This window comes from Rhinolophus sinicus, linkage group LG07, assembly GCF_036562045.2.
Source record: "Rhinolophus sinicus isolate RSC01 linkage group LG07, ASM3656204v1, whole genome shotgun sequence".
In the NCBI taxonomy this organism is placed as follows: domain Eukaryota; kingdom Metazoa; phylum Chordata; class Mammalia; order Chiroptera; family Rhinolophidae; genus Rhinolophus; species Rhinolophus sinicus.
Window position 1 is genome coordinate 124,822,680 of NC_133757.1, and position 12,064 is coordinate 124,834,743.

The window sequence follows — 12,064 nt, forward strand, 5'->3', positions numbered from 1 at the left end:
TCTCAGATATCTACTAGAAGACTTTGAAGAAAAAATGATATATTCACATACAGACTTTTTAAGTTACCATCTAAAATTTTCACCAAATGTGTAAATAGTTGCAAATGTTATTTATTTACAATATGCTGTAAATAAATAACATTTAAAATAAAGCAATTATTTTATCTTTTAAAGATACTAATGACATCAAAATGTCATACTGATTTTTTTAAAAACCACTTTTTAGTGAAGAATCTGCATCATTCAAAAATGTACACAAATTTTAAGTGTACATCTCACTGGTTTTCAGAGTTAACCCACCCATGTAACGAGCAAACAGACAAACAGATCAAGAAGTTCTCCTTTGCTCCTTCCAAAGTCATTGCCCCGCCCCAAAGGTAACCATTACTGGGATTTTAGCATCCTAGATTAGTTTTCTTATTTTAGAACTTTATATAAATGGAATTATTCAGTAGGTATTCTTTTTAAGTATGGCTTTCACTCAGCATTATCTTTGTGAGACTTAATGTTGGGTGTAGCAAAACTTCATTCTCGTACTTTATTCCATGGCAGGAATATACCACAATTTATTTATTTATGATGCTCTTGATGAACATTTGGATTCTTTCCAATTTTTGGCTACTACAAGCAGTGCTGCTATAAATATTTTCGTGCATGCCTTTTTTGTGAAGTATGTAAACATTTATGTTGGGTATATACCTAACACTGGAATCATTGGGTCATAGGATCATGTAGTCAGATGTATTGGGTACCGCTAAACATTTTTCCATGGTGTTTGTATCAAATTATATTTTTACTAGAAGTGTATGATGATTTTTGTTGCTTCACATCATTTGGTAGTCTGTCTTTTTCATTTTACCTATTCTGATGGGTATGAAGTTTGAGCACTTTTTCAAATATTTTGGTCATTTAGATATCCTTTTTTTGTGAAGTGTGTATTCAAGTTTCTACCCATTTTTCTATTGAGTTTGTCTTTTTCTGACTGATTTGGAGGTGTTCTTAATATGTTCTCTGTTTAAGTGCTTTGTTTGATATGCATACCGCAAATATCCTCTTTCACTCTTTGGCTTTCTTTTTACTCTACCAGTGGTATCTTTTTACATAAAAGTTATTAACTTGAATGTAGCCAATTTCTAATTATTTCCCTTTATGATTAGTACCTTTTGTATCTTGCATAAGGAAGTTTTGCCCACCAACATCATGAAAATATTCTTGCAAGTTTTGTTCTAGAGCTTTATTGGTTTAGCACGCACATTTAGGTGTTACCTTAGTTCTCTGATGACACTCAAGAGAATTTTCGTTTGTGTTTTATCCAGCTTTCCTATTTGCTTCATCAGAAGCATAGTCTGCTGAAAGTGAGTCCACCTTAGCCCAACACAACAAAGGTTTCATAAATGCCATTATCCATTTTTTTTAAAATTTCTGTAATGTTGGAAATTTTACATTGTTCCTTGAACTTGTTTATTTAGATTTTTTCATTCTACTTTCTCTATAGGTATCCTATGTAATAGAGGATTCCTGTGCAATATACTTATAGATTTAAGTGTCTATTGAACACCATGCAATATTTTTCTTAAATGAAATGGGCACATAACTTTTTAAAAATGTAATTTCCTGTGATCAATGGTTTCTAGTTCTCTATGTGTAAGTCTCTAATTCAATGGTTCTCACTTTTTTCTGCATTTTGAATCACCCAGGGAGCTTTAAAGATTGCTTATGTATAGGTCCTACCCCTAGAGATTCTTTCTTAATTAGTTTTGGGTGAAGCATTGGCATTAAGATATTTTAAAATCTCTCTAAGCAGTTATGATGTGCAGCCACTGTTGGCAACTATTGCTCTAAATGTTAATAAAAAAAAGCCTCTGGATTGAGTAACCATTGCAAATTTACTAATACAGAATTGATCACAATAAATTAAATACACTGTAAATTTTGATGAGGGTTCACAGACATCAACATTTCAAGTTATACCTTTGTTTTTCTCTTCAAAGTTTTTCATCATTCATGATAATACATCAGTATGGATAAGAGGTATATCTTTCAAGATGGGTAAGATATGCCCCCCCCCCCCCGTTTTTTAAATGGTTAATAGGGCATTTGTGAAAGGGGAGGTCCTAAAGAAGTAGCCTCAACCAAAGGCACATTCTCAGGCAGATCAATGTTAGGAAAGAACACAAATGTAACTCCAGGATCTAGAACTTGATTGTCTTGAAGCTGTCCTTTCTACATGCCTCTCGGAAATCTTCTTGTGTCCCCTAATTTAGGTAAAGTTCTTCCACTTTGAAAACCACTGTTCTGTAGTGTCCTAGATAAGGTTTCTTTTCCCCTCCTAATTAATTCCTCACCTTTCTCTACCCTGCCCTCTGCCGTTGGAGGCTGATCTGAAACGGACGATGCCGTCAGCCTGTCTTGCTCTCTGGCTTCTCATTAGGCTTCTTCAAGGAAGTAGGGAGAACAGTGAAATCAGGAGGCTTATTTTCCAGGTTCTCTTTCAGCAGGTCTTCTAGGGAAGGCTGACTCTTGATTCAAGGTCACAGTTCCTCTAAGGTGGCCCTTGCTCTATGACTTTCAGTGTTTGGTTGTTACTTTCCTCTTGTCCTGTTGGCCCAAGAGCAGATAACAGCAGCAGGGGACTTCACCATTCTTTGTGATGTCCCTACACCATTTGAAAACAGTCCCTCTATTAAGTCCTCCTTAAATTATTTTACCTTGAGTGTGCTTTGCTGATACATATAGGAACAGAGAATCCCTTCTATGACTAAGTGGCTTCCACAGAGATTGACTGGGATCAGAGATATTACTGAACAGTTCTTCTAGTGAGAGCACAATAGCTATTTCTGAACCAAACCTCAACAGATAAACTTGGTGTTATGGCTCGTCAATACACAGATCCAGAGAATGACTGCTTCAGCTGACATCATTCAAAATGAATACAATGAGAACGTGGATAGTCCGTTCTGGATCATTTCCTGCCCACATCTTTATGCTTGGCAAAGGAGGGATGATTTGACAGACAAACACCAAAGGAGGAATGTCAAACATACAGTACGTACATTCTTCCATCACTTTCTCTCATTTACCCCTTATTTATATACAATTATGTCTTTTGTTGTTTGCAAATTGTTTCTTAGATGTCAGTATCCTCTTCTTAGCTAGATTTTAAGTTTCATGGATATATAAACCAAAGACTTACATTTTTGAGCTGAGTTGCCGCTGAGCTCCCGGATGGCTCCGTTGGTTGGAGCTCGGGCTCTCAGCCACCAGGTTGTCGGGTTCCACTCCCGGTGACTGGACCTATAGCTGAGCTGTGTCCTCCACAACTAAGATTGAAAGGACAACAACTTGACTTGGGTGGAGCTGATGAGTCCTGGGAAAAACACACCACTGTTCCCCAGTAAAAAAGTCCTGGAAATACTGTTCCCCAACAAAGTCCTGTTCCTTTTAAATAGTGGTTTAAAAAATACATATAGTGGTTTAAATTTTTGATGACATATAAAGAATGGTTCCTTTAAAAATGAAACAGAATAAAAAGAATCTTGAGAAGACAGGAGGGAAGCTATCTGCAAGCCGTGATTCTCCCCTGCCCCCGCCCCCCCCTTTAAGAAGGTAACTTAGACAGTTCGTGGGGATGGTCAGATTCTATTTGGATCCCTAACTTTGGGTTCATAGCCAAGTCTCTCGATGAAGGCCTGAAAGGGAAGAATGATGAATCATTTGAATGGAGCTCGGAATGTGAAAGGGCTTTTCGGGGACTCAAGTGACAGCTGACTCAAGTCCCAGCCTTGGGTCCCCTGGATTTAACAAAGACTTGGTTTCTATTATATGTACATGAGAGACAGGAAATAGCACTTGGGGTCTTAACTCCGAAGCTTAGACCTCTGACCTGGGTAATTGCTTATTTTTCTAAACAATTAGATCAGAGAGCCAAAGGATGGCCTCCTTGCCTTAGAGCGGTTGCTACTACAGTCACTCTCTTAGAAGAGAGAAAAAATTTGACTTTTGGACAACCTGTAGCCATCTGGACCTCACTCCAGGTTCAATCTCTGATAAACTCCAAGAGGACAGAATGGTTGTCGCCTGGGAGATCAATCCAGGCCATGCTCCTAAACAACCCAGTTGTCACCATAAAAACATGCCACATTTTAAACCCAACCACTCTATTCTCAATTGAGCTGGGGGATCTGGAACATAACTGCATAGAAAATACAAATGCAACATACTTCATCTGGGCAGACCTAGAAAGTGAACCCCTCCCAAATATGGAAGAAGAATGGTTTGCCAAACTAAACAGATGAAAGACTAGCAACTGTCACCCTAAATGAAATGATAGAAGTAGAGGCCCTGCCCCTGGGACCGCCACTCAAAAGGCTGAGTTAATAGCCCTCACTAGGCCCTAGAATTGGGAAAAGGAAAGACCCTGAACATCCCGGTATGCTTTTCTCCATTCCACATGCCCATGGGGCCATCTGGAAGGAGAAAGGCATGTTAACTGCAGGGGGTGGGGACAGGTTAGACGTGGCCTTATCATACTCAAACTCTTACAAGCTGTTCAGCTTCCCCAACAGGTCACTGTTAGCCACTACAAGGGACACCAAAAGAGAAATGCTAAGGTAATAAAAGGAAATAATAAGGCGGTCAAAAGAGCTGCTCAAAACCAAGTTATTCAGTAATTGCCCCTTTTAGCTGGAAAGCCTAACCCATCAAATTATTCCCCAATACATACAGAGGTGGAATTCAATAAGGTAGAAAGATGGGGCTTCAAATGGGACCCTATCAGTTGTGGGTGGCTAACCAGCCAATATGGGCAATACTTCTTTGCTAAAACTACAGCTCTATATGCAATCAGGGAGGCCCATCAAGACCCCATTAGGGGAAGGAAGCTTTATACAATTGGCTAATACACACCATGGCCATTGCAGGTTTATGAGCTCTAATTGACCAGGTTATAAAAGCTTGCCCAATCTGTAATGCCAACAGCCCAACACTTGGCCCCCACAATTTCAGGGATGAGGCACAATCAAATGAGGGGAACATAACCTGGGGAGGACTGGCAAGTGAACTTCACTGTCATGCCTAGAGCACCAGGTAACTTCAGATACCTCCTAGCACTAGTTGACACCTCTCTGGTTGTGTAGAAGCCTTCCTCACCAGGAATGAGACACCAATAGAGTGACAAAGGCCCTATTGAAGGAAATGATTCCTAGGTTTGGGCTCCCAAAATCTTTACAGAGTGACAGTGGCCCAGCATTTCTCTCTCAGATTACAAAAGGTGTTACCAAAGCCTCAAGAGTCAAATGGGTATTGCACTCAGCTTGGAGATTTCAACCATCAGGGAAGGTGGAAAGGGTTAATCAGACCCTTCAGAGAACTTTATCCAATTAATGCCAGGAAACACAAAAGTGTTGGGTAAGTCTCCTTCCAGTAGCCTTACTGTGTATATGCCTAGTTCCAAAAGAAAAGTTAAAATTGAGTGCATTCAAGTTAATGTATAGATTGCCAATTTCCTGGACCCTGGAACAGGGACCCCTCAACCTCCATGAGCTAGAGCAAGTTAAATATGTCCTCCAAATAAAGGCCATGAAGGCCTTTGTGGCCTATGGAAATCAGGTACTACCAGCTCCCACTGATATAACCCTTCATCCCTTCCAACCTGGAGAAATGAAAGAGACCCTCTGTGGGGACAGAGCCAGAAGTGCAGTTTCCAGGCTCTCGGCCTCATGTGGAAAGGTGCTGGCTCAGATAGTAAATGGCTATCAACTGTGATTGGATGGCCATCAGCTGTGGCTAGTTGACCATCAACTGTAACCAGTGAGCCATTGGCCACTAATATAACTGCTGTGTGCCTATGCTAACAGAAAATGGGCGCTAGCAAGAAGATGGTGGCTGGCAAGCTCCAATTGCAGTTAGTAGGGTGGAGTACGGGTTGCGGATTACAGAAAGGTGGACAGCAGGTTGCGGGTAGTGTGGCTCCTGCTTCCTGTGCCTCCAACCCAGCCGCCAGCGAGAATATAGGGGTATGACTCCCTTATCTATGGCTCCGTGGGTGTTCCTTTTTGGCCTCACCATATCCTGCGCTCTTGTGCGGGAGGCGGGACTAGAGAACCGCATGACACCCCGGCGTGACACATGGTGTAGTGAGCAGGTACGGTGCCGGCCAAAGCTCCCCGAAGGGCGGTGGAGCAGTTTGTGCGTATGAACACTCAGTCTCAGGAAGACCAGGAGGAGCAGCTGCCGGAGAGCTGGACCCCCGTGGAGGGGTGGAAAGACGTGGACGGTTCCCCAATCAGCATACGCCGGAGAAAGCGAAGGTCGTTGCGACCCTGTGGGCTGGGAAGTTCCTGCTCAGGCAGCCCGGATGCGGGACTTGTCCCAGGAGGAAACGCTTGCTGAGTCCTCCATGGGAGATGAGGGTGAGGTCAAGGTCGTCCCTCACCCCCAGGACAGCCCTGGTGAATGACCATGGACTATGGGGAATTGCCTTCCACCCCTAATTTGATGGATCGCTTGACTCTTTGCTTGGAAACGTACCAAGTGATCAGTTCTCAGTGATCTTATTTTATCATTAGATTCACAACAGTGTAGGATATAAAGACAACAGAGGTCGCACACTTAAATAGGCACCTTATGTACTCATTTTCTACTTGTTCGTACCTGGGCCGGCCGGTGGCTCAGGTGGTTGGAGCTCCGGCTCCTAATACCGAGGTTGCAGGTTCGATTCCCGCACTGTTTGCCCCAGCTTATTGTTGCTCTCAGTAAACATATTTCCATAATAATTTACCATTCACAGAATGCTTTCACAATCAGTTCTCAGTGATCCTATTTTATCATTAGATTCACAACAGTGTAGGATATAAAGACGACAGAGGTCGCACACTTAAATATGCACCCTCTGTACTCATTTTCTACTTGTTCTTGCCTGATAAAAGTTAAAAAAAGAAAGAGCCCAACTATCCGGGCTGGCCTGTGGCTCAGCTGGTTAGAGCCTTGTGCTCCTAATGTTGAGGTTGCCGGTTCGATTCCCACAGGGCCAGTAAGCTATGTGAGTTTGCACCAATTTATTATTGTTGCTCTCAGTAAACATATTTCCATAATAATTTACGTTTACAGAATGCTTTCACAATCAGTTCTCAGTGACCCTATTTTATCATTAGATTCACAACTGTAGAGGATATAAAGACAACAGAGGTCACACACTTAAATATGCGCCCTTTAACTCATTTTCTGCTTGTTCTTTCATGATAAAAGTTAAAAAAAAAAAGGGCCCAAGTATCCGGGCGGGCCTGTGGCTCAGTGGTTGGAGCTCCAGCTCCTAATGCCGAGGCCGCCGGTTCGATTCCCACAGGGCCAGTGAGCTGCGTGAGCTGCCGGGGAGCTGTGAGCTACCATGTGCTGCCACGAGTGGCCCAGCAGCCAGTGTGTGTCGCTGCGTATGCAGCTGAGCGGCTGCTGAGTGCTACCGTGCGCCAGCCATGAGTGGCCGGCAACCCGAGCGGCCGCAGCCATCATTGTGCTACTGTGTGTTTCCGGGGCTGCCGTGTGCTGCCCTGAGTGGCTGGCGGCCCCTGGCAGCCATCTTGTGCGGTGCTGGGCGGCGGCTGTGCTACCCTGTGAGAGCAAATGGCCGACTGGGCCCATAATGGCCAGGGAGCTTGTCCTACAACAACTAGACTGAAACAATGGCTTAAACTGAACTGGAGGGGGGCAGGAAATAGGGGAGAAAAAGATAACTTTAGGAATTGGCTTTCTCATTTTGGGAGCAAGTTCATTAAACGAAAGGGGGAACTTTTAGAATTGGAATTACTTTCTCGTTTTGGGGAGCAAGTTCGAAATGGGAGGCAGAAAGGGGAAAAAAGGGGGAAAAAGAAGATAACTTTTGGAATTGGCTTTAAGGAATTACTTTCTTAAAGACTACCTTATGAGACTTAGAGCACAATTACAAAAGTGGATTAGAACATGATGGCATTGTTTAAATAGGGACATATGCTTACTTGTTCCATTAAGTGAGGGGTTATTTAATTTTGATGATATAAAGAATGGTTCCTTTAAAAATGAAACAATTGAGAGGGGATTTTAATACTTTTAAGAACATTTATTTATTTTTCAGAGGCTTTTTGCATAATGATGTATTTGATCATGTAATCTTTACATAAAGCCAACTGTTCTGGTCAAATGTTATGACGAAGCATTTGAAGTCAGTAGGAATTGTTATAAATGATTGAATTCAATCCCTTTTATACAAACATATTAGTTTATAAGAGGATTTTTATTCACATTGTTTAAAAACTATGTAAACAATGCATAGAATACAAAAATTAGAAAATATAACCTGTTTAGATAATTTAAAAAATGATAAAAGTCAGGTCCACATTACAGCTACATCAGAAAACATTGATTAGGATGAAAAACCATTAACTTTTATTTAAAACAAGAACAGATGTGCCAGACATTAATCTTCTGAAACAAATGTTACTAAATGCAAAACTCCTTGCTCTTCCAGTTTTTAACTTTTTAATTGTGGAAAAAGTACTCGATATAAAGAAATATAACATTGAATATAACATTGAAATGCTTAAAACTCAAAGAAAAGTGAAAATAAGGAAAAAACATAGTAGGAGAAAATTTCAGACTTCTAAAAATACTTTGAAGTCAAGTTCAATTTATATTAAGAAAACTCAACATTTATTGAGTGTTTCCTAAGGGCCAGAAAATGTGTACAGGACAAGAGAAAGGATGTATTTCTCATCATCAATAGAATTCTGTCTTCCAGCAGCTTTCTATTGGGAAAGAGGTTCAGTGAGAGTATACTAACAACAACAACAAAAATAGAGAGAAAATCCCAGAGGGTTTAAAGATCACACCTGGAAGGATCTGGAAAGCATCCTGAAGGTAGGTATTAAATCAAAAACTGAAGGGTCTGAGATTTTGGCTTACTTGCAAGTTAACATGTGAGCCTGTCTGAATGATATATATGTATACAATTGACTCTCGACCAATGTGGGGAGTGGGGGTGCCGATCCCCTGTGCAGCCAAAAATCCATGTATAACTGGTGACTCCCCTAGAAGTTTACCACTTATAGCCTCCTGTTAACTAGTAGCTTTACTGATAGCATAAACAGTCAATTAACACATATTTTATTTGTTACATGTATTATACACTGTAGTACAATAAAGTAAGCTGGAGAAAATAAAATGCTGGGCGGCTGGTTGGCTCAGTGGTTAGAGTGCGGTGCTCCTAACACCAAGTTCTCCAGTTTGATTCCCATGTGGGCCAGTGAGCTGTGCCCTCCACAACTAGATTGAAAAAACAACAAACACAAAACAATGACTTGACATCCTGGAAAAATACTCTGTTCCCCAATATGACCCCTCCAAAAAAGAAAATGTTAAGAAAATCATCAGGAAGAGAAAATACATTCATGTACAGTATATATTTATTGATACTACAGGTTTACATCACCTGTTTAGAGGAGGAATTGTCTGCCAATACCTACATCAATATTGTCTTATATGATACAAAACACTATATATGTTATAACTATTACAAACACTAGACATGAAAAATAAAAACAATTGTGAAAAAGAAATTCATATTTATTTACAAGTATAGCAATTCATGAACCGATAATGAAAAAGCAGCAATATGATTGCTTAATGATTGCCTAGTGTAATTGATGCGATTGCTTATTGGTAGTAAGGAAATCTCTAAAAAAGTTTCCAATATATTTACTGAAAAAAAATTCTGCATATAGGTGGACATGCACAGTTCAAACCTGTGTTGTTTAAGGGTCAACTGTACTGAAAAAATATGGGAACCCTGTGTCAGAGACAAAGACCAGTTATAACTCTGATAAAAGCAGTAGCCAGAGCAATATCTGACATTGTTTTTTAAAGCCTGGATCTCCACACAGAGACACGGTGAGAGACTGATGGTACCTGCACATGAAGTGGGGTGCATCACAGAAGAACTCAGGAATTAGGCAATGCTGGTCTTACCTAGACCTGCTGGTGACTTATCTGTTCTCCCCGCAAATGAGAAAAAGAGGCCTTATATCTATGCTGGAAGGAAAACAAATCTTCCTTAGGGAGGAGAAGGAGACATTACTTTCCTGGAATGGTTCCTGGAAAAAAATAAATAAATAAAATAAACAAAGCTCTCTACTATTTAATATAGTGGTCAGTAAAAGAAATTTCCCCCCACTTTTCATAGAGGTTTGCCATGATGGGTGAGAACAGTATTTAAGAGGAAGTTAGAGAAGACAATCATACTCTCTGTGACAAATTTAGTCCATTGGGTGACATTTATGGGTATGATGCTCAAAATGTGCCCGGTAAAATTTTATGATTTTTCCTGAGAGCCTCTGCCTCCATGTTACTACTATGTCCTAAAGAGTTAGTTTGTTAGCGATATGGAGTCATAACGCAGCATGAAATTGTCAGAAAACTGCATGGTGACCTCGAACAATTACGTTTAGTGGAAAAAATATTAAAGGCGAGAAGAGTAAGAATACAAGACAGAAGTGTCAAGGGTGTGGAGATTTCCTTACTAAAGAATAGAATTTTAAACCTGGTGATTTCTCTGGTTTCTTACAATTCTAACCATTCATGCTTACCTTTCCCAGGTAAATTCATTGTATTTGCCTACATTGAAAATTGTGACAACTTAGTTCACTTAGGTGTGGCTTGTCAGATCTTAATAAACAATCTCACACTTATCAATGTTTTGACATTATCAAAAATATATAAAGTCATTAGTGACTTTGCACTTAGGAAGTTTGTCACAATATTTTTGGCAATGGAAGACCAAGTGAAGATTGAACACAGTCATTTTCTCTCATTAAAATACTGTCCCAAAGAATCCTGAATGTTAGAAGTTTATCAACAAGTTGCAGCTCAAAAGTTATCTTCTCCTCTGTAAAATATTTTCAGCAATTTCAGTCATATTTGAACTCAGTTTTCTGTGTTAGTACAATTATAGTGGATGCTGTAGACTAGCATCATACTCAACATAAATATATTTTATTCCGTGTGCTGTGTTTCCATATCTATTTTTGCTGCTGTGGAAGCTCCTTGAGCACATGTCTAATTTGGTTGGAGATTCCCTCTCTCTCATACAGCTTCTCATATAGGTAAATTTATATAGAAGTAAAATAATTACATAACTTATACAGTATAGAATAATATTGTGTTTCCCCGAAAATAAGACCTAACCGGAAAATAAACCCTAGCATGATTTTTCAGGATGACATCCCGTGAACATAAGAACTAATGCGTCTTTTGGAGCAAAAATTAATATAAGACTTGGTCTTATTTTCAGGGAAACATGGTAGGTATTCTCATCTAAAATAATATTGATATGCATCATCTCATGAAAGATAAAACCGAGAAAATAAAGAATAACAATCATAATTATAAAAATAATGAATGTGTCCATAAGTTAACAGATTAAAAACAAATGTATGGAGAGTTCCAGCTGAAAAAAAAATAGAGACTTTAGAATTGGAAGAAATCTTCATGCCGATATTCTATTTCACTAAGTCCAGTAATTGTCACTGTTACTGAGAAATGAGGCTCAGCAAATCAGAACGTTCACAACCAAATCAGCCAACATGGCGAGCACTTGGCCCTGTCTTTTGATTCTGTATTGATTTCTTAAATTTTTATTATACAGATTCAAGTTTGAGAGAAGACCTGTAGAAACTATCAGTTTATAGCTTAAATAGCAAATAATGATGGATACACCAAAGAATATGCATGTTTGTAACATTGGTAAGAGAAACATTATTAGGAAAATGTCCAATAGTAATTTATGAATTTATTATAGGGCTATTTGAACATTATTCTAACTTCTGAGTTTAGCATCATCACAGGATATCAAGCTATCTCAAAAATGCAAAATGTATAGTTACGACACAAAAACTGATGCACTATTGTTCTACATTTAATATGGTCATTTAAAAACTTTATGGTATACTTCAGGTTGGATCACACAAAGATGGAAAAAACTGGAAACAAATTGAGTAGTTTAAAATAATAATGAAACAATATTGATGATTGTAGCTTTGAA

The 12,064-nt window shown here is 39.5% G+C and overlaps 1 long non-coding RNA gene across 1 annotated transcript; it reads right to left on the bottom strand.

Moving 5' to 3' along the window:
- Positions 1–9,116: 9,116 nt before the first annotated feature.
- LOC141572837 (uncharacterized) lies at positions 9,117–10,114 on the bottom strand. Its single transcript, XR_012498330.1, has 2 exons — positions 9,994–10,114; positions 9,117–9,291 (listed from the first exon to the last, which is right to left on the bottom strand). It is a non-coding gene; the product is annotated as an uncharacterized LOC141572837 (long non-coding RNA).
- Positions 10,115–12,064: the final 1,950 nt, after the last annotated feature.